At 37.4% G+C, this 24899-nt stretch overlaps 1 long non-coding RNA gene across 1 annotated transcript in view; it reads left to right on the top strand.

Moving 5' to 3' along the window:
* Positions 1-1590: 1590 nt before the first annotated feature.
* The window catches only part of LOC126825575 (uncharacterized), a 36919-nt gene continuing 13610 nt past the window's right edge, over positions 1591-24899 (top strand). Inside the window, exon 1 of the long non-coding RNA XR_007682057.2 lies at positions 1591-3385. This is a non-coding gene — a long non-coding RNA (uncharacterized LOC126825575). The remainder of the gene's footprint in view (positions 3386-24899) is intronic.

Below are 24899 nucleotides of genomic sequence, written 5' to 3'. Positions count from 1 at the left end.
AAAATTAAACCATATGTTAGTCCCGAAATGACCTAGTTTGTGTCGAGTGGACGTTAAACCCCATCTCTCTCTCTCTCTCTCTCTCTCTCTCTCTCTCACACCATATGGTGTTAAAATAACCGACTGTATTTTATAGTATGGACTGATATACAGTACGCCCCGTGTATATATGTAATATAACTACACTGCAATACTGACACACTGTACATAGAATATATACACAGTGAGAGGAGAGAAGTACTCACCATGTAATACAACTTATACCACGACTATTTCTATACTATAACCTATAATAACACGTCTTTACTATTTATATATCTCAACCAACTATACATTGTTTCATTTGGAGTAATATGTAGTAAGTTGTATTTATTCATGGACTCTAATACAATAGTACAACCAAACAATGTTGTGAAGATTTCAAGCGAGAAGTGACATTGGGCGTTCTCGAGTGAGCAATACTATGTGAACTATTCAAATTAGAAATTGTACAAGGTGTTCCAGGTAGAGTAAGCATACTATGTGAACTCCCCGAATGAGAATTGGTATGAGGTGTTCTAGGTAGAGTAAGCATACTATGTGAACTCCTCGAATGAGAAGTGGTATGAGGTGTTATAGAAAGAGTACATTTATGTGACCTCATGGAAATGAGAAGTTGTATCCGATGCTATAGAAAGTGTAAGATGTGTGAAGTCTTCAAAATGAATAGTGTTATCAGCTTAAAGGGTACCACAGTTGAGGAATTTATAAATTTGTATTGAAAGATACCAAGATAAATAGAAAAGTACAAGTGGTATCAGTTGTTCTAGAAATAGTAAAAATACTCGACCTCTTGCACGAAACCATTTAATATCTTACCAGTTTCGTATTTAAATTCAGATGTATTAAGCTTTGAATCAAATTAGTTATGTTTACCTGGGATACATTGAATATAAGATCGTGCAGCTATTATAGTTATATGTACTGTCTTCTGGATTAAGACGTTTATTACGGTAATGAAGATCCGTGTGTTTTTGTGATTAATTGAAATACTATCAAATTTTTCCAGAGTGGAACACTACACCGTGTGTGTTTGTGTATGAATACCATCCAACATTGCTAGAGGTGGAACACTACGGAGTGTGTGTTTGTGTATGAATACCATCTAACATTTCCAGAGGTGGAACACCACATAGTGTATTTTTGTGATTGAAACACCATCTAACATTTCCAGAGGTGGATTAATGCACTGTGTATTTTTGTGATTGAAACACCATCTGACATCTCCAGAGGTAGAACATTACACTGTGTGTTTGTGATTGAAATATCATCCAACATTTCCAGAGGTGGAACATTGTGTGTTTTTAATACAATGATTAATATTTTATTAAAGGTATAATAACTTAACTCAATAGTTGTTGGATATTTCACGGTTTATCTGTATTACATGTAACAGTTTTATTGTGTTTCGGGAAAATATGACAGAATTAGGATGGATTTCACAAGACATTGTTGCCATTTAGAACTATTCAAGAGTTTGTGTTATGAGTATTGAAAGCCAGTAAACCAGGAAGTGAACCGATCAAATTATATATAAACAATCATATGTCAAATTATATATAAACAATATCAACATATGAATATTCATAAATCAAAATATTGATAAATTTATAGTCGTGATAATCAAACAAATAATTACACATAAACTGTCATCAAAAAGGAAGTATTTATGAATGAAATAAATCAGGATTAGGATTGGAATCTGTTTTATTAACAGTCATCAAAAAGGAAGAATTTATGAATGAAATAAATCAGGAGTAGGATTGGAATCTGTTTTATTAACAGTCATCAAAAAGGAAGTATTTATGAATGAAATAAATCAGGATTAGGATTGGAATCTGTTTTATTAACAGTCATCAAAAAGGAAGAATTTGTGAATGAAATAAATTATGATTGTAATCTGTTATATTTTTTATTATAATGTAAACTGATATACACGCTTTAACACAATCAAATCTGTAATATTTCTAATATTCATGTAATAACTTATAATCACACTTTGATCATAATCGACAAAAGTGTAGTTTTGGTCCTGATGCTGATATATATATTAAACTCCTTGGATGAGAAGTGGCATCCAGTGTTCTAGAGAGAGTAAGCTCACTGTGTGAACCATCAGACAATAAGTGGTATCCGGTGTTCAAGAAAGAGTAAGCTCACTGTGTAAACTCCTCGTATTCGTATAAGAAGTGGCATCCAGTGTTCTAGAGAGAGTAAGCTCACTGTGTGAACCATCAAACGATAAGTGGTATCCGGTGTTCAAGAAAGAGTAAGCCCACTGTTAAAACTCCTCGTATGAGAAGTGGCATCCAGTGTTCTAGAGAGAGTAAGCTCACTGTGTGAACCATCAAACGATAAGTGGTATCTGGTGTTCAAGAAGGCGTAAGCTCACTGTGTAAACTCCTCGTATGAGAAGTGGCATCCAGTGTTCTAGAGAGAGTGTTATTGGATGTTAAAGAAAGAGAAAACATACCACTTATAATTACACTTTGGTCAGTATCTACCAAAATATATTTTTGATACTGAAACTGCTAAATAGCTGTTGGTAGATAATACTGTGAAATATACAGTGATAAAATATAAACTGTGACGATTCAAAAACGAATAGATTGCGTGGTTTTATGCTATTCTAGTTTTAAATAAAATCTGTGAACAATTCTTGATAGATATTACTGAATGTTAGGAAATATAACAAAGAATTGTTAGCTTGTTGTTATGTAGGCTCATCAATGAGGAGTGGTATCAGATGTTCTAGAGAACGAGTAAACATACAATGTGAACTCCTCGAATGATAAGTGGCATCAAGTGTTCTAGAGAGTAAGCATACTGTGTGAACTCATCAAATGAGAAGTGATAGGAGGTGGTCTAGAAAGAGAACATACTAGGTGAACTCGTCATCATACAAGAAGTGACATAAGGTGTTCTAGAGAGTAAGCATACTAGATGAACACATCAAATGAGAAGTGATATGAGGTGTTATATATATAGTAAGCATATTACATTTATGTGACCTCCTGAAGTGACATCAGGTGTTCGAGAAAGAGTAAGCATAAAACGCGATACCAGGTGTTCCAGAATTATTAAACATACTATGTGAATTGCTTAAACGAGGAGTGGTATCAAGTGAACGAATAATATAATCGGGAAATTTAGAAATTCGTATGTGCAAAGATACATATAAATGATAAGTGATATTGGATGTTCTATAATTGTTAGGATTTAATCATGTGGTGTGGTTCTGCTAAAAGTACAGGTCGACAGAGGTTGAGGTCGGACAGTGAATGTTCCAGTTATGATGAAGAATATAAAATAGTTGTTGTTGGTTCAGCTGATGTCGGTAAAACAGGTAAATTTGTTTTAATCTGTTTTAATGCAAACATAATATATCAATACAAGACAGTCACAGAATATAGAAGAAATGGTGCCTGGATACATTCGCAATATAACATAGAACAAGCAGTACATTAATACAGTCTTAACATAACCTAGAACAAGCAGTACATGAATACAGTCTCAACATAACATAGAACACACAGTACATGGATACAGTCTTAACATATCATAGAACACATAGTACATGAATACAGTCTCAACATAACATAGAATAAGCAAGAAAAGGGATAAAGTCTCATCATAACCTAGACTACACAGTACATGGATACAGTCTCAACATAACCTAGAACACATAGTACATGGATACAGTCTTAACATAACATAGAACAAGCAGTACATGGATACATTCTTAACATAACATAGAACAAGCAGTACATGGATACAGTCTTAACATATCATAGAACACATAGTACATGAATACAGTCTCAACATAACATAGAACAAGCAGTACATGGATACAGTCCCAACATAACCTAGAACACATAGTTCATGGATACAGTCTTAACATAACATAGAACACACAGTACATGGATACAGTCTTAACATATCATAGAACACATAGTACATGAATACAGTCTCAACATAACATAGAACAAGCAGTACATGGATACAGTCTCATCATAACCTAGACTACACAGTACATGGATACAGTCTCAACATAACCTAGAACACATAGTACATGGATACAGTCTTAACATAACATAGAACAAGCAGTACATGGATACATTCTTAACATAACATAGAACAAGCAGTACATGGATACAGTCTTAACATATCATAGAACACATAGTACATGAATACAGTCTCAACATAACATAGAACAAGCAGTACATGGATACAGTCCCAACATAACCTAGAACACATAGTTCATGGATACAGTCTCAACATAACATAGAACACACAGTACATGGATACAGTCTTAACATATCATAGAACACACAGTACATGAATACAGTCTCAACATAACCTAGAACACAAAGTACATGAATACAAAACAGACAATCGCATCATAACTTAAAACAGAGTTGTTGGCTGTTTTCTACCGGAATATGTTCCACAAAACATAGAATTACCAATGTATAAATATTTCACACAGATAATATTCAAACTAAAACAAGAAAACTGAAATATCAATTTGAATTTAATACTAATAGCAAATTATGGGCCAGGAAACGGACATGACGTCATGGCAGCCATCTTGGACTTCATATCAGAAATCGATGCGCAATTGTCCGATTAACTGGTATGCCAATTTTAATGACTATCATACTTGAACACGACAAGAACAACACGATGAATAGAGCTTGGGACTCATTTTACGGGTCGAGCAGAACAGTAGGACGTTAAACCCCATTTCATTTCATTTCATAGAAAACTGTATTGCGTATGCTTGTCTTCATTAGCTCAGTTCGGAGCAGAACAGTAGGGGTAAACCCCATTTCATTTCATTTCCTGATCTAAAAATATTTTCGAGAAAAAGGCAAATGTGTTTTGTAATAATAATGATGATGATGGCATAATTGTTATGCAATTTTGTGTTACATCAAAGGCTATCTTATAATTCTTGTTTTTTTATTTGTATTTTGGCAAGCGGTTGGATATTATTTTATGAATTTGATTATAATTTTATAAATCTAAACATTTCTGTTTTACGTCAATTCTAGTTAATGAAGAACAGCCCACAGGAAAGTACAAAATCTGGACGTAATCAAATTAAACATATTATGCATGTTATATCCGTTAATATGGTCTGGTTCATGTAGAAATACGGAACACGGTGACACTTCACTGAGAGAGAGAGAGAGAGAGAGAAAGAGAGAGAGAGTGGGGGAGAGAGAGAGCGGGGGGGGGGGCGTTTAACGTCCACTCGACAAAAACCGGGTCATTTCGGGACTAACATACGGGGTTCAATTTTATTTCAATATTTCGCTTGCACGTAGGGGTCTTTCTTTATAGCATTGGGAAGAAACTGGAGGACCCGGAGAAAACCCACGAGGCTGGAAAGGCGACCCTACTCCTTGTCACATACAGCCAGGAAATCGAAACCACGCCAGTTGACTCAATGACAGACCTTATGATACAACGCGCACGCGCTAACCATTCGGCCATCCAACCCCTCTAATGTTAAGAAACGTTCACTGTAAACCACACAATCCCCGTACCTCCTACGCAATACCCCAAAAACTCCATGAAAACTTCCTACATGTAAGTATGTAAAACAGAAGTGGCAAAGTGTCATGGGTGTGAGAGTGCGGTAGTCGATTTGTCATTGCACTGGATGCTCTCGTATAGTTTCCCTGTTTCACGTCTATTATATCCAGTCCATTGCACGGATGGTACCTGTATACCATTCTCACAAGAAAAATGGTGTCTAAACATTCGGAGTTTACGTAAAGGATCCCGTCGCAGTTCGAAATCAAAAACGACTAATAATAACAAGAAGAGAGAGAAAAAGAAATGACACAAACTAGGTCATTTCGGGACTAACATACGGTTCAATTTTTTTTCAATAATTCGCTTGCGCGTATGAATCTTTATAGCAGTGGGAGGAAACCGGAGGACCCGGAGAAAACCTACGAAGTTAGACAGGCGACCCTACTCCTTGTCACGTACAACCGGGGATTCGAAACCACGCCAGTTGCCTCAATGTCAGGCCTTATGATACAGCGCGCACGTGCTAACCATTCGGCCATCCAACCCCAGTAAGCCTGACAAGGACAGCTGTCCCGTGTATACATTTGCACGCACGTCAACGGATCCATTGGCAGTTGGAATTTGATATAAGAGTAGGCCGTAGTGCCGCTGCCCGGGCACAATTTCCCTCATAGCACACTGTATGGCGTATGTCCGTCTTCATTAGCCCAGCTCGGAGCAACACAGTAGGACGTTAAACCCCATTTCATTTCATTTCATTTCTGTCAGTAAGTTTCGTTATATGATTTTAATATGGCGGTGTTGAAATTTGCTGTAATTTAAACGAAAATTGATAAGTTTTCTGAGTCTATCCACGATACTTAAATCACGTAATGTTTGTTAGTTTTTCCTCCAGTTAATGTCATATATATCACATTTAGTTTACTTTTATTGGCAATGTATTAGGTTATCTTCGGTATAAAGTCATCTAATATAAGAAGACGTTGAAATCCGACATATTGTAAGAACGATCAACTTATAGTAACTACCTACATAAAGATATAAACAAATGGTTATAAATATAAATATATCTTCATACGATGTTTTGTTAGACTTGTTTCTGTTTATTCAGATAAACTTAATACAATAATAGATATATGATTTATCTACTTGTCTGTCTTCAATCTACAGGTATACACTCTACAGGTACACCCATGCTCTTCATATATAGTGTTGAATGAGAGAGAGAGAGAGAGAGAGAGAGAGAGAGAGTAACGTAGGGGTCTTGAGCAGTGGGAAGAAACCGGAGGACCCGGAGAAAACCCACGAGGTTGGGCAGGCGACCCTACTCCTTGCCACGTACAACCGGGGATTCGAAACCACGCCAGTTGACTCAATGACAGACTTTATGGTACAGCGCGCACGTGCTAACCATTCAGCCACCCAACCCCCCAGAGAGAGAGAGAGAGGGAGAGAGAGAGAGGGGTGGGGTTTAACGTCCAATCGACACAAACTAGATCATTTCGGGACTTATATGGTTCAATTTTATATCATTAATTCGCTTGCGCGTAGGGGTCTTTAGCAGTGGGAAGAAACCCATGAGGTTGGACAGGCGACTCTACTCCTTGTCACGTACAAGCGGAAAATCGAGACCACTCCACTTGACTAAATGACAGACCTTATGATGTAAGACGCGTGCGTACAAACCATTCGGCCATCCAACCCCCCCAAAAGGTAGCAGAAAGCGCAATCTGATTAAAATATAGATCTATATTTCGTTTCGTTTTTTTTTATATTTTCGTTGGCTACGTTACACAAAGATATGACCTTTTGACCCCATGACGTCAGACACAGTTTAATCAATCCGCGTTAAGTTGCTAGTGGTCTACCAACAGTTCCGTGCATCACACGCCAAGAACTCGCCGTACAGACCGATTCATTGGCTAATCCCTCACTCCAATCAGAACGCCGGTAATATAACAACTTTTCCAGATCCTAGTGTAGTAAAGACAAGTAAAACGAAATTTTGAAATTTAAAAAAAACCCAAACGAAATAGGATCTGTGTTTTGATCAGATTGCAGAAAGTGCTGACAAAGCGGAAATATTTGAGTAATGTGATGTTATGGGATGTTAATATTTGTGAACGGATGAGAGTCATTAATTGTATCAGTACACAGTAGATATCATAATTTGTCACTATGGGAGACCAGATAAACCAAATAATTTGTCACTATGGGAGACCAGATAAACCAACAAACATAATCGAAAGTACAAAGATCATATTCCTCACATAATCAAATAGATTACTCAGGATAATTGATTCAAGGTAGAGTCACACTTGTCGACTGATCGTTTCAAACAAATCATAGCAAATGTCTAAAAGGATAAGCTCAATAGTATAGTCCACTAAAGGCAGACGCACACAAGTAGAAAAGTCGTTTGAGACAAATCGTAGCAACCGACATAAAAAGTCATTAATACGTCTCGACTCTCGATAGCCATTTTGAGAAGATGAAATACTGGTCGGTTTGTTCGTTGGAACAAACTTACATTAATAGGAATTGTAACATGGACGGGAAATCTTCCTTTGTTCTTTTCGGTGAATAAACAGATTGTTTTCCCTCTAGTAGATTGGGTGGAGCTTAACCGTGCAATAACTAGACATGTTCAATGTTATTGTCTCGGTGTTTAAACCTGTTAACTCATGAAAGCCGTGCTATAAATATAACTTGTTCAATACTCTGTGACTTAATGTACAATTTAAATTATTTAAGCGGCACTTAGTAACTGTAAGAGAATAACAAATGTACATTTTTTTTTTTTGTTTTTTTTTATTTTCTAAAATAAATACTGCATTATATTAAAATACAATTAAATCAAACAAAAATTCAATTTACAAATCTGATATAAACAAATATTGATTTTAAGAAACAAATTTATGTCGAAATACGACAAAATATGGTGAAATAAGAATTAAGGACTTTGAATTAAGAACTAAGGCCTAAGAATTAAGCATACGGAATAAAGAACTATTTGGCCTTCCATATGTCTCGTATTTATCAATATAGAGATATGCCAGAGAGATAGAGAGAGAGAGAGAGAGAGAGAGAGAGAGAAATGGGGTTTAACGCCCACTCGACACAAACTATGTCATTTCGGGACTAACATATGGTTTAATTTTATTTCAATAATTCGCTTGCGCGTAGGGGTCTTTAGCAGTGGGAGGAAACCGGAGGACCCGGAGATAACCTACGAGGTTGGACAGGCGACCCTACTCCTTGTCACGTACAACCGGGGATTCGAAACCACGCCAGTTGCCTCAATGTCAGGCCTTATGATACAGCGCGCACGTGCTAACCATTCGGCCATCCAACCCACGAGGTTGGACAGGCGACCCTACTCCTTGTCACGTACAACCGGGGATTCGACATGTGTTATTAACGTACAAGTGTTCACGGGAAGGAAAGGGAATACAAACCGCGGCCCACCGGGGTACGCTAAAAGAATCCCAGAAATTCGACGAAGAGTGGAATGAAACGCCATTGAACGGCGAAGATTAGCCTCACTAGCGTTGTACAAATTAAACATACATTATGCAAGAGCTAAATCTGTCTATTGCAGGTCTTTCTTTAGGCTTGGAATGTTATATAAACTATTAATTAGACATTAATTAACTTATCCAGACCATAATCAACTCTCGATGCCATCAGTAGCCCGCAATATTTACTGGATCTGAATACATTTTATGATGGATAATTTAACTTAAAACTGGATAATCGAGACTTTGTTTGTTATTATACCAACCTCAGTAATGACAACCGAGACTAGAGTAAAATTCAATGGCTAATATCTCGGTTTATAGTAAAGCAATTAGACTGAAATTTGCAGCATATTTTGTTTTCATTACCTATTTTTTTAAACTATTATAGCGAGAATTGTTAGCTCCTTATCTAATCTCACCTAACTGATTAACGATATGCTAGACTCACTATGACCTCTATGTATTGTGAGACAGTAAATTCGGTCTAATGGCTTCCCTCTCTCCTATTGTGACGGTCATGTATACTATATTGTTTACTGTAAGAGGTAATTATGTGTATTTCCCTGTATATATACCTTACAACCAGCTGAAGGAAGTTAAATAAAGCTGTATATAATTACAGTATAATGATGTAAATAGATATTGTGGTGTAATATTGTTTATAAAAAGATAACACGTGTTTTCTACATGACCTGTACATATATTATGTCTATACAACAGCAGGTTGGACGTATTGTATGGTGGATGACAAAACAATACAATTAGACACAGTACAAAATAAAATGGGGTTTAAAGTAGACAAGCCTCTAACTCAATATCATCCAAAATTGTCAACATTGAAAACACAAATTATTTGTCAATTTAAATCAACATTGGTGTTGTGATCTTACCGGGAAAAGATGGGCTTCTGATATCCAATATTTAAAACAAAATAAACATTTTACCATTGGTACACGAATCGTGTACCGTAATGAGTGTCAGTGTCATTTGTAACAAGGGTCTCGAATACCGAGGCTAGACATATTCCATACGTCATGACCGTCATGTCAAACAGTGACGCCATATTTTTATTTGGAGAGCATGCGCAATAAATACTATCGATCTAGACTGGCATAACAAGACGCTAGAGATTGCCATTCCATTGAGACTTCTGGGGTATTTCGCCGAACATAACTGATTTGAAATAGCGTAAAAACGGAAACGATTGCATGTAAATCAGTTTATGTATATTCATATTACATTATTATGCCTTGTGACCCATTTGTGTCAATTTCTAGGTCCCAAATATTAGTGATTTGGCTCCTTTAACGTCCTACTGTACTGCTCCGACTGGGCTAATTGAACCATATGTTAGTCCCGAAATAACCTAGTTGGTGTCGAGTGGACATTATTCCCACCCCCTCTCTCTCTCTCTCTCTCTCTCTCTCTCTCTCTCTCTGTGGCTGATGGAATGTTACTTTATACAGACGGAGATTGCGTCTTATTTTAGAAGACATGCAAATTTTTCCTTGGAATTTGGAGGTTAGAGAATTATGAATGTTTTCTCGACAACAGCTGATTTTAACTTTGTTAGCAAATACAAAAGAAAAAAAACAAATTAACACCCTTCTACTCTATCTATAACAAATTATTCTACTCCGTGTAAAAAAACTGCTCTACTATGTGCAAAAATTACTCTACTCTAAAAGAGCCCTTCCCTTGGTGTCGTCACTCTAGTCAATTAAATAATTATCCTGTCATGTGTATAAATTATTCTACTCTGTTTAATAATTACCCTGCCATGTGTATAAATCACCCTACTCTGTTTAATAATTACCCTGTCATGTGTATAAATTACTCTACTCTGTTTAATAATTACCCTCTCATGTGTATAAATTATTCTACTCTGTTTAATAATTACCCTGTCATGTGTATAAATCACCCACTCTGTTTAATAATTACCCTGCCATGTGTATAAATCACCCTACTCTGTTTAATAATTACCCTGTCATGTGTATAAATTACTCTACTCTGTTTAATAATTACCCTCTCATGTGTATAAATTACTCCACCCTGTTTAATAATTACCCTCTCATGTGTATAAATTACTCTACTCTGTTTAATAATTACCCTGCCATGTGTATAAATCACCCTACTCTGTTTAATAATTACCCTGCCACGTGTATAAATCACCTTACTCTGTTTAATAAATACCCTGACATGTGTATAAATCACCCTACTCTGTTTAATAATTACCCTGCCATGTGTATAAATCACCCTACTCTGTTTAATAATTACCCTGCCATGTGTATAAATCACCCTACTCTGTTTAATAATTACCCTGCCATATGTATATATCACTCTACTCTGTTTAATAATTACCCTGCCATGTGTATAAATCACTCTACTCTGTTTAATAATTACCCTGTCATATGTATATATCACCCTACTCTGTTTAATAATTGTTCTAATCTGTGTAAATATTACCCTACTCTTTGTAAAGTCAAACCAATTAACTTAATTAATTTTAATTAAGGTCTGAGTTTAGAATTATTTCCATTCAAATCTAGACCAAATGAAATGAAATGGTGTTTAACGTCCTACTGTTCGGCTCCTACTGGGCTAATGAAGACGGGAATCCAGAAGAATATTAAAGTCTATGTAGGTATTTCTGTTATGTTATGGTTGTATGACCTTGTATTACCTACTGTGACAAGGTGATCTATTACATGTGATAGATAGATATTGTAAACACGTGCATTTCATACATATATATTGTAAACACGTGCTCTATAACCTATATTAACACAATACATATAGCTGACGGTATATTATCAAATAATATGATACGCAGCGCCGTGATTTATCCTTCCATGGCTTCGCATCACGTAATGAGGGCTTGTATTTGTTTTTATAAACAATAGTTTTGTTCAGAATTGTATCTGAATAGGGATTGGGGAACAGGCATAGCCTATATTAAATCCTTCTCGCTTGGGATTGTATTATAATCTGGAACAAATTGCCACCATAGCCCGCCCGGGTTAATGAGGACGGGCCTAAGTAGGGTGCTATGAAGAGAATTATGCTATGGCAGCATCGAATTCCAGCTGTCGAGGGATATTTACGTGCACAACAATATGAACACGTGTTCGCTGTACCTTGCTCGCTACATGGTTTGACAAGAGAGAGAGAGAGAGAGAGAGAGAGAGAGAGTAGGTCATTTCGGAACTAACATATGGTTCAATTTTGTTTCAATAATTGGCTTGGGCGTAGAGTTCTTTAGTAGTGGGGGATGAAACCGAAGGACCCGGAGAAAACCCACGAGGTTGGACAGACGACCCAACTCCTTGTCGCGTACAAACGGGAAATCGAAACAACGCCAGCTGACTCAATGACATAACTTATGATACAACGCGCACGTGCTAACGACCCCTAGTAGTTGTAGAAAAGAAGGACGTTACACTCAAAATTGTGCAGTCGGCCCACTTCAATTTAAAATATGCGACCCCCTCCCCACACCTCTCTCGGAAATCCTGCATAGATAACTGATGTCATTCTATTTACGGATATCTGTTTAGAAAAAATGCGATATGGAATGTAGACTACAGGCGTACGGTATCGATGACTTTTAGAGGGGCAGAAAGTATCCCCCACTCTCAATGGGGGGTGGTGGTGGGGTGGGGGTAACGGTGGCTGTACGCCATACAGTGTGCAATGAGGGAAATTTTGCCCGGACAGCGGCACTACGACCTACTCTTATATCGAATTCCAACTGTCAAGGGATCTTTTATGTGCACGCCAATGTGAACACGGAACCTCGTTTTTTCATTCCATCCGAACGACTAGACAGCTGTCCTTGTCAGGCATTCCGTCCTGCATTACTGACAAGGGAGAACCACGCCGGAAAATCAAGATGAACTTTCTCGGCCGATGCAGGGATGGAACCCCCGACCTCCAGGCTAGGGAGCCAGCGTCTTACCCACTAAGCCGAATTGATGGATGTGGTATTTACCTTTAACCAGAACATATAACTATTACAGAATTAGATACCATCCATGAACGATGGAAACGACAGCCATCTGTACAGCCTCATTACAATAAAAAATTCTTGACTCAGAGAAAATAAAACATATGTCAACATCTGCTAATGGAATCTTTATTTTACCTTCTGACATTTTCTGCTAACTACCGTTATTAACAACCGGATATACACCTGGTTTAGTTATGTACGCATGTGCGGTCAACATGGCTGACCTTCGTTGCTAAGTGATGTTAATGTTATATTCATAGAGACAGTGGGGTTTAACGTCCACTCGACACAAACTTGATAATTTCGGGACCATGCTATATTCGATACATCCAACCCATGATAGGGGATTACGAGCTACTGACATTTAAAAACAATGATTACCTAGAATCATTAACTAGGAACATTTCACGTACGCCATCTTTACAGTTTAAAGTAACAATGGGTCTCTATGTTTGCGGAGTAATTTGAGGTTATTTGTTGGCTTTGTTGTTGAATATTTACAATAATTTGGAATTTCTAACTGTTTCGTCCTTTTACTTCCAAATACCGGAGGCTGGATGGCCGAATGGTTAGCGCGCGTGCGTTGTATCATAAGGTCTGTCATTGAGTCAACTGGCGTGGTTTCGATTCCCCGGTTGTATGTGACAAGGAGTAGGGTCGCCTGTCCAACCTCGTGGGGTTTTTCTGGGTACTCCGGTTTCTTCCCACTGCTAAAGACCCCTACGCGCAAGCGAATTAGTGAAATAAAATTGAACCATATGTTAGTCCTGAAATTGTGTCGAATGGACGTTAAACCCCACCTCTCTTTCTCCCCCTCTCTCTCTGTGTCTCTCTCTGGACAGTTGGAATTAAATGAATAGTAGGCGAAAAAGCTAGCTGCTGCCATAGCAAAATTTCCCTCATAGCACCCTTCTTAGGCCCGTCCACATTAAACCGATTGGTGATAGGACGATAAACGCCATGTTAGTAAAGTGTCTAACCGAATAAATTGAAGGAAACTAAGAGACGATTGAAACAGATGTTTTTAGATTGGTGACAGAGACCCTGTCTTATAAATAATGTTGATGACAGGGACCCTGTCTTATATATAATGTTCATGACAGAGACACTGTCTTATATATAATGTTGATGACAGAGACACTGTCTTATAAATAATGTTGATGACAGGAACACCTGCTTACTATCACCCTGGTTATTATAAAAATGTAGACAATCAATAAACTGTATACACAGAGAATCTCCTACCAGTCTTTTTTGATATCCAAAAATATCAACACAAGTTGATATTTTTTGATATCAAAAAAGACGAGTAGGAGATTTTATTTATCACCCAATCCCTTCTTACATGCACAAATAGATAAATGTAATTCTTTGCTGTAGATTTCACTTTTACTGAACATTACGGCGTAGTGATACATCATTTTTTGACAGCAATTCAACCATTGCAAAGTCCTTTATATTGACCCAGTGTTTCCATCAAGGTCAATTGAATAATAATAGTTCATTTTTAATAAAAAAAAAAAAGGTACTTTTAATAATAAATGAATAATAAAGATATGGCAGTAGATTATGAAATATATCACACAAGCGATATCTACTGTAGAATGTATTATTGGGTGATAAAAAACAATCTCATTAAAATACACATCTATATTTCGTTTCGTTTTTTATACTTCCGATAGCCTACACTACATTTAGATCTGACAAGTTGTAGTGGAATATCGCGTCAGCTGTTATACGAGCGGCCTTTGACCTTATGACCTTATGACCTCAGACATTGATGAACCGATCAGCGTTGACATTTCTAATGGTTTACACAAAGTTCCGTGCACTTCACACCAAAAACTCGCCGTAACAGACCGTTTCATGGGCTAATCCCTCACTTCAACCAAAATGCCGGTAATATAACAACTCTTCCTGATCCCAGTGTAGTAAAGACAGGTTAAACGAAATTTTGAAGTATAAAAAACGAAACGAAATAGGATCTGTGTTTTTATCAGATTGAGATTGCGTTGAATATTCTACTTGACTTGTGTTACTTGTTGTGTTTGGTGTGGTGCTCCTGTACGCACTAGTATACCGGTATACCGAATAAGTTAAAGTAGAATTCTAGATTAACAGACCACCAGCTGATTGAGAATGTAAATAATCCTGTTTGAAGTTTCTAATGATCTAACGATATCATTTCCTTCATCTCTCTCATCCTACTAAACAACCAGAATATAAACATCTAGTTTATTACCACCAGAACAGGTTTTATACCAGAGCGTGTAAACCTTTAGATCAAGTAATGTTGGGCGTCCTACACCAGCAAGCTGTTGTATACTTATTATGGACGACAGAATATTTATTAAGAGGTTACATAATTGAGAAAATATCATACGATGTTTCTAAAGCCCCTGCCCCATCGGCCACCATTTAGACGCGGTTGTCTTCCCGGCTCGCGCCCAGATTCGGGAAAGATATTCTAACTGGGAGGACACTACCTGTCCAACATTTTAACACAAATCATAACCGTTTATTCCATTTGTTACATTTGGTATTTGCGTCCCTAAATAATGGGGGCATTGGTGACCAAATAGTTTAACGTGTGCGCATTTATTTAGATCAGAAGGTATGTCATTGAGTCAAGTGGCGTGGTTTTCGATTTCCGGCTTGTACGTAGGTTTTCTCCAGCTTCTCGGGTTTCCTTCAACGGAGAAAGCAAGATCCCTACACGCAAGCGAATTATTGAAATAAAATTAAACCATATGTTAGTCCAGAAATGTTTTGGTATACTAAATGGTATAATCTTGTTATACATCAGCCAAGACGATAGAATAAAGAGTATAATGTTTAAGTGTAGCATAGATGATTATTTTAACTGGCAGACATGAGATAAAAATCTAAAAGTTGCTACAATCACTGTCTGTACGTGCTGTGCTGTTTAATCTCACCATGAAGCCATTAAATCTACAGAGCATGTATAAAACTCCCCGGTGTTCTTCTGGTGCAAGAAATACACACAGATGATATACACGAACTTATATTTTTATATATTTGAACATTTCTGTTTTTATTGGCAGTACAATTTAAAGAAACATCTGACTGTAATACGCCCACTAGCAGCCAAGTCGTCAGTGCTATCTTCAACATCAACAAAATCCCACTCAGGCAGGTTTAAATAATCCTTTTGAAAATTTCCTTTTGAATAATGTCCTGTAGTTTTCTATTGAAAACAGGAGTCACGGTGGCTAAGTGAGTAAGACGCTGGCTAGCTAGCCTGGATGTCGCGGTTTCGCCCCCAGTGTTTGCCGAGAGGGTCTATTGGGATTTTCCGGCGTGGTTTCCCCTTGTCAGTGGTGTAGGATGGAGGGTCTGACAAGGACAGCTGTCTAGTCTTTGAATAGGACAACAGAAAAACAACGTCCTGTGAACACATTGGCGTGTAAAAGATCCCTTGGCAGTAAAAAGAAATTTCGAACTATAAAAATCGAAACGAAATAAGATCTGTGTTTTAATCAGTTGTATGTAACACAATAAATCTACCTTTCGTTTTTTTTAAGAATTCGAATTATTTATGAATCGCACATGATATCCGGTATAATACGTCATTGTTTACAATATGACGTCAGAGGTGACCTTTGATCAACTGTGTCAATAAAGTAAATGATATAAAGTACGTGAAGCTATAAATAATGTCTGGTTGAGTAGCTAGAAATATAAACACTTGATAATACAGTCGGTGCAGATATATTTATAAATCAGCTGAAATGCATTTATCTGTATAAAAGAGAGAGAGAGAGAGAGAGAGAGAGAGAGAGAGAGCGTCCACTCGACACAAACTAGATTATTTTGGGACTAATACATGGTTTAATTTTTATTCAATAATTCGCTTGCGCGTAATATAGTGTTAGCTTTTTAGAAATTAAGTGTTCCATTGAGCGAAATTTTGTCCGGACGGCGGCGTTTCGATAGATTCTTCCTCGTTCTATGGTGTGCACTCCAAATTATGTACCAGGGCTCGGGTTTTCGTCCCATCCGAACGACTAGACACCGTTTGTGCCAGCCCCTCAGCCCTGCTCCATTTGTAAGTAAGGGCAAACCAGAATGGAAAATCCGAGGTAACATTCTATTAACGTAGATTAAGTCCTGGAAGATTTGGTATTTTCTGAAAATTGCAACTGACGTACGTAGACTTTAATAATAGCTTTCCACATCAAAGTGATAATTAACGTGGTGACACGGAGCTGCTACAACCTACTCTTCTTTCAATTTGCAATTGTCGGGTGATCTTCAACATGTGGTCAGTGGTATAAACAGGGCCTCGGTTTATCGTCCCATTCGAACGACTAGACGACCTACGTTCTCGCCCAAGACCGAGCTCGGTCACAGAACGCAGACAGTAGGACGTGTGGTCAGTGGTATACACGAGACCTCAGTCTATCGTCCTATTCGAACGACTAGACAACCTACGTTCTCGCCCAACACCAAGACCGAATTCAGTCACAGAATGAGTCGGTGCAGAAAGTAGAACGTTAGACTCATTTCATTTTAGAAATGAAATGAAATGAAATGGGGTTTAACGTCCTACTGTTCTGCTCCTAAACTGCTGGGCTAATGAAGACGGGCATACGTGTGCTATGAGGGAAATTTTGCCCGGGCAGCGGCGCTACAGCCTACTTTTATATCGAATTCCAACTGCCAAGGAATCTTTTACGTGCACGCCAATATGTACACGGGACCTCGGTTTTTCGTGCCATCCGAACGACTAGACAGCTGTCCTTGTCAGGCCCTCCGTCCTGCATCACTGACAAGGGGAAACCACGCCGGAAAATCTGGATGAACTTTCTCGGCCAATGCAGGGATCGAACACCTGACCTCCAGGCTTTCATTTCAGTCACAGAAGGGCGTATTAACGGTAGCTATTATAACGACCGCTAAAATTCCGACCTGAGAATGAGAAAGCCCCCGAGGTTGAAAATTATGGCAATAGGCTAAGTTGCAAAACCATGAGACTAAATTTAATATTTCTAGTTTTAATGTGCACCAATTTCTCTGCATCGTTGGGTGGGGGGGGGAGGTAGATGACCGAATGGTTAGCCCGTGTGCGTTGCATCATATGGTCTATCATTGAATCAACTGTCGTGGTTGCGATTCTCCGTTTTTACGTGACAAGGAGTAGGGTTGCCTTTCCAACCTTCCAACCTCGTGGGGTTTTTCCGGGTCAAACGGTTTCCTCCCACTGCTACAGATCCCTACGCGCAAGCGAATTATTGAAATAAAATTGAACCATATGTTAGTCCCGAAATCACCCAATTTTTTCGAGTGGACGTTAAACCCCACCCACCTCTCTCTCTCTCTCTCTCTCTCTCTCTATGCATCATTAAGATGTTCAATCTTGATTATACCTTTAGTTGTTGCGCTATTCTCGAATTGCATCATTAACGTGATTTCAGGTGAAACTCCAGGGTTATTATTATAAATAGATTACCATTAAGTTGTTTATGTTATAGCAACACGTGTAGTTTATATCAGGTATTTTATTATAAACAGTTCTACACCTGTACACACCTGTACGAAACACTCACCGGATCAATCAATCGTTTACTGCACACCAAAAACACCCAAAAAACACGCGAAAATACAAATTCCCGAGCTTGCAATCAACCGATTATTTACCTAATTATCAATTTTAATGGATTTGATGGTTTAAATATGTGTCTTCTATCTGCTCATTTTCACGTAGCTTGGTTGTAATTGTTTTTTTAATTTAGATGCAGAACAATTTGATAAAATACAAGTTAAGGGATTTGAAAGATTTGAAATCATGACTAGATATAGGTTAAAAATGCATTATGTAAGATTTTGATACAGAGAGAGAGAGAGATGGGGTTTAACGTCCACTCCACACAAACTAGGTCATTTCGGGACTAACATATGGGTCAATTTCATTTCCATAAATCGCTTGCGCGTAGGGGTCTTTAGCAGTGGGGGGAAACCGGAGGACGTGGAGAAAACCCACGAGGTTGGACAGGCGACCCTACTCCTTGTCACGTACAACCGGGGAATCGAAACCCCACCAGTTGACTCAATGACAGACCGTATGATACAGCGCGCGCGTGCAACCCCCCATTTTGATACAGAGCTGGTAGTTCTCACTATAATAAATAATTAAAACGAAATATATGGAAATCCTCGGCAGTTTTAAATTAAATCAAGAATTCCAACATAACACAACATGATGTTTTTCCGTCGTCATTAGTCACCTTGGTGCCGAAAAGTACGAATTTGAACCCCGTTCAATTTAGAAAATGAAAACGGAATATATGGAAACTTTCAATCGTATTAAAAAATTCTAAGCAGTTTTAAATTGATTTAAGAATTTCAACATAACACTACATTATGTTTTCCATCGTCATTAGTCACCTTAGTACGAATTTGAACCCCATTCAATTTATTAATTCATTAATTTACATTAGATGTTGTGACCATCTGTAACGGCGGCCATCTTTCATCCTGCTTACTAAATATTATATTTCTGTTTTGTATTGGTTAATTAGTTCTTACAGTCAACTAATAAATTGTTTGGACTTTTACTGTATTCTGTGACTTTGAAGGGTAAATCCATTATCAAACATAGTGCCAACTATTGGTAGAACGAATATAAACAGACAGCCTGAGTATTGTTTTGGAATTCTATGGCATATGTTAAGAACGAAAAGTTCAAAGCTGTTTCTGTCCCTTATATCAAAGAACACAACATAAAAATCTTGTTGGTAAAATGTTACCCAAAAGATGCTAAAATTACCAAGTTCACCTAATTCTTTGAGTGGCATCTAGTTATAACTGATCTGGAACTACAAGGGCCACAATTACAATTCTCAGGGGCGGATTCAGGAATTTTTGCAGAGGTGGGATTGCCGGATTCGTGAGACAATGTATCTTGGGGGGGGGGGGCAAGGCCTTGGATAGTTTTTGGGAAGTACATGTCTCTATCGTCTTTTTCATGTATATACATGTAGGCTACACTGGACTTTTTAAGAGAGAATTCCATTACCCCGGTTGACGTCAATTTGTATTATGAAAAAATACGACCACATTGTGATCAATTTCATGGATGCAAAGCATTAATTGCGATATCACATGTTAGAGTCTATATCATTATCTCGCACTTTGAATCCCCCCCCACCCGGATCCGCCCTGGATTCTTCTGAGCGAAGTTTAGGTTTATCTCGTCTTTATCAACTAGTTACTGTTTATTACTATGAGACGTTAAAGCGGGATTTTCATATTTTCTAAGAAAGTCAAACATAATTATTTCTATGTCTTTTGCTCAATAGGTCATCAACTCACTATTATACGATCATGGGCATTATTTCCCACCCTTAAAAATCATTGACACAGGAAATAATAACACAATTACCTTCCTTGTTTTCCTATTGCCTCCATGCATTAGCTACCTTCAAACGTTTGAATTTGAAGTTGAATTAAAGTCCGCTTCAAATGACATTTATCATACAATATGCTAAGGACCAACAGATCTTAGAGAAGTTAGATTTTGGTCTGCATCTTCTTAGGTTATGTCCCGTGCCTTTTACACAAAATATAAATTGTACAAAGTTTGTGAAGCCTTCAGAGCTCAGAATTTTTCCGATTTAAAGTTACAATTTCATAGTTTCTAAGAAAGCCAAAACATAATTATTTTTATGTCTTTTGCTCAATAGGTTGTCAACTCACTATTATACGATCTTTCTCACACTTAAAAATCTTCACACCGGAAATAATAACACAATTTCCTCCGAATTTCCTCCCTTGTTTTCTATTCCCCACCATGGAATAGCTATCTTCAAACTTTTGAATTTGAAGTTGAAAATCATATTTTTGCCAATTTCTCAGCTGACAATAGTGAATTATAGGATTAATAGGATTATTCTTTAACAAGGTAGGACGGTTTATGGATACCATCTATTTTAAGGCTTTATTTTAATAAATTTTAAAAATATAACTTAAAAATATGAAATTGTAGCTTTAAGTCTAGGCTGTTCTAGTATTTATTGTTGTTGTTGTAGTTGTTAATTACAAATTTAACGAACAATGTATTATATATGATATTATGGACAAGTTGATTTAAAAATATCCGTATCAAGTAATTGGTTTCGACCCATGGTCAGTTCATGTCTAACTAAGTCGTTTTTTCTCTAGGGGGTGATTCAGTCAGTTAACGAAATAACCATAATACCATGATTTACTCCCGAAACCTTAATCTCGAGTTAATGAGTTAATCTTATTGTAACAAAACCGATTAATAGTCCTTTTACATCATAATAATAATCTTATGATATAATTAAGGTCAAATGAATAAAGGAATTAAAGTAAAATGTCCACAAGCCTGGTGTATGTATTATGTAATTAATGTCAGAAATCAGTTGCTTCACAATACGCTCATATATTGAACTGAAATCCTTTTGGGCCCACTGTGGGTAAGTGAGTAAGACGCTGGCTGGCTAGCATGGGGGTCGTCGTTCGCTCCCGTTATTGGCCGAGAAAGTTCATCGGGAATTAGGCGTGGTTTCCCCTTGTCAGTGGTGCAGAATGAAGGTCCTGACAAGGACAGCTGTCTAGTCGTTCGGGTGGACCGAAGACCGAGGTCCCGTGTACAGATTGGCGTGCACGTAATAGATCCCTTGGCAATTTGAATTTGATATAAGAGTAGACCGTAGCGCCGCATTCCGGAAAACCTTTTCCTCATAGCACGCTGTATATGGCATATGCTTGTCTTCATTAGTCTAGTTGGAGCAGAAAAGTGGGACGTTAAACCTCATTTCATTTCAATTGAACTCCTTGTTTTAAAACCAAACCTAGACATAGTCTGTTTACGTCATGGGCACACCAAGAAAGGAGCCATTCATGATAGTCTTGTTTTATTACCTAGAAACAGTCTGCTTACAGTGTGATAATTGAGTGATTACTGTCACAACCGAACAGGAATCCAACTTTAATGTCAATAAACTTGTGTTTTTATTGTATAAATTATATTATAAGTACTACAGCTTGAATATCATATATTTATGTATGTTAAACATGTTATATACATTTGTTGCATAATCTCAACAAAACATGTTAATAATTGAGTAATTACTGTCATAACCAATGCCAATAAGCTAGTGTTTTTATTGTGTACATTATAGTATAAGTAGTACAACTTCAACTTCTTATATATGTTACAGTCAATGTCTACAATCAGGCAATGTGTACAATGCCTTTGTAACCCTAGCCCTAAACCTAACCCTAACCCTATCCCTAACCCGGCAATGTACACATTGACTGGTATATTTCAGGCATTGTACACATTGCCTGATTGTAAACATTGACTCTCACATATATATGTATTTTGTAGATGTTACATATACTTGTTGTTATATATAGAAATAACATCTTTATGCTATGACTAGATCTGTGACGTCAAGTAGTCTAATATCTATTTAAACATACATTATGACGTCACATTAATCATGATGTCATTGTATTAATCATATTAAACATACATTATGCAAGAGTTAAAATATGCCTACTGCATGTCTGTCTTTAGACCTGAAATGTTTTCTAAATTATTAGTTTGACATTTATTAACTTATCCAGGCCAATGCGATTCAGTGGCTGTTCATGATTAACCTAAAACTGGACAATCGAGACTTTGTCTATTATCGTAACAACGGTAACAATAATAATGGAGGCTACAGTGGTTTTGAAATTTTGTTTTCTCGGCTTAGAGCGAAGTAATTTGACTGCCATTTTTCAGCATACTTTATCTATTTTTTACTGTTATAGCCAGAACTGTAAGCTATTTGTCTAATCTTCAGTAATTTGACTGAAATTTTCAGCATTCTATTTCCGTTATCTATTTTGGTAACTATTAAAGTGAGAACTGTCGGCACTTTGTCCAATCTTCAGTAATTTGACTGAAATTTTCAGCATTCTATTACGTTATCCATTATTCAACTATTATAGCCAGAACTGTAAGCTATTTGTCTAATCTTTAGTAATGCCCCTTTAACAACATACCTATGGAAAACAGCTACTTATTTATTGGGGCGAGACGTTTCAATGTTGTCAAGCTAATTATAAGTAGTGTAATGGTTAGGTTGAGATGTGTATGTGTTGTGTATATGGTATAAGTATAGTATTATCTACAAATAGTATATTTATATACCATGTTGATATTTATAGTATATAAGTAGGTAATATGATCTACACGTGTTTATAACAAACAACTAGAAATACATATGGTCTAATATCAAACAAACAACCAGTAACAAGTTCAGTCTACCGACTTATAACATGGTGTTATATGATGCTTGGCTTTTATACATCGTGTCATAAGGTGCGCGGGGATCACGGTGGCTAAGTGGTAAGACGCTGGCTCACTAGCCTGGAGGTCGGGTGTTCGATCCCTGCCGAGAAAGTTCATCCAGATTTTTCATTTTTCGGCGTGCTTCCCCCTTGTCAGTGATGCAGGACGTAGGGCCTGACAAGGACAGCTGTCTAGTCGTTTGGATGGGACGAAAAACCGAGGTCCCGTGTACACATTGGCGTGCACGTAAAAGATCCCTTGACAGTTGGAATTCGATATAAGAGTAGGCCGTAGTGCCGCTGTCCGGGAAAAATGTCCCTCATAGCACACTGTATGGCGTATGCCCGTCTTCATTAGCCCAGTTCGGAGCAGAACAGTAGGATGTTAAACCCCATTTTATTTCATTCCATTTCATAAGGTGCGCAACTACGGCGCCCTGGCAGGACATTGTTAAACATACATTATGCAAGTGCTAAATCTGACTATTGCAGGTCTTTCTTTAGGCCTGAAATGTTATCTAAATTATTAATTAGACATTAATTAAACTATCCAGACCATAATCAACTCTAGATGGCATCGCTAGCCTGCCATATTTAGCGGATTGGAATACATTTTTTTTTAAAATTAATTAAACGTAAAAATGGATAATTGAGATAGACTATGTTTTTTATCGTACCGACTTTAGTAATGATGATCGAATCTGGCCTAAAATTCAAAAGCTAAAATCTCAGTGGGAGGAAACCGGAGAACCCGGAGAAAACCCACGAGGTTGGACAGGCGACCCTACTCCTTGTCACGTACAACTGGGGAATCGAAACCCCGCTAGTTGACTCAATGACAGACCTTATGATGCAGCGCGCACGCGCTAACCATTCGGCCATCCACCCCCCCACCCTTATTTCGCGTCAAAACTTTCAAACATTCGTAACTTGCTCAGAATTAAGCAATGTGTCATTTTTTACACGTTTCACTTATTAACGAAGTTAATGGTTTTCGCCAGGTGAAGGCAAGATGGTTTTTCTCTAGGATACCTCGCCATCCATTTAATGACGGGGTGTCAATGATTTCTATTTTTAGATACATTAAAATCTCGTCAGTGATTTAGTTACTTTAGTTGTGGCCTGTTTTGGTTTTGAAATTTGAATGATATCTCTAAAATAGTTTTGTTATTTTCAATGGTTAATGCTCGTCTTTATTTATTTCTCGATTAATTTTTATATCTCGAACGATATGGAGCGGAATTTACAACACAATTCTTGCTCTTTAAGTGCAGGGGAATCGCCCTGCAAGAAAAACAAAACCGACAAGACAAACCCCCGGACAAGACAAACTACACATACACTGTAAACAATAAACAACAAATATCAAATCAAGTGAATTGATCTGGTGGCCAGTCTAAGTATACAAGTCCAAAATTACGTCATTTTAATTCACATATTCCTATTAAAAT

Source organism: Patella vulgata, chromosome 6, assembly GCF_932274485.2.
Source record: "Patella vulgata chromosome 6, xgPatVulg1.2, whole genome shotgun sequence".
NCBI lineage: Eukaryota > Metazoa > Mollusca > Gastropoda > Patellidae > Patella > Patella vulgata.
This window is presented reverse-complemented; position numbering and strand designations above follow the sequence as displayed.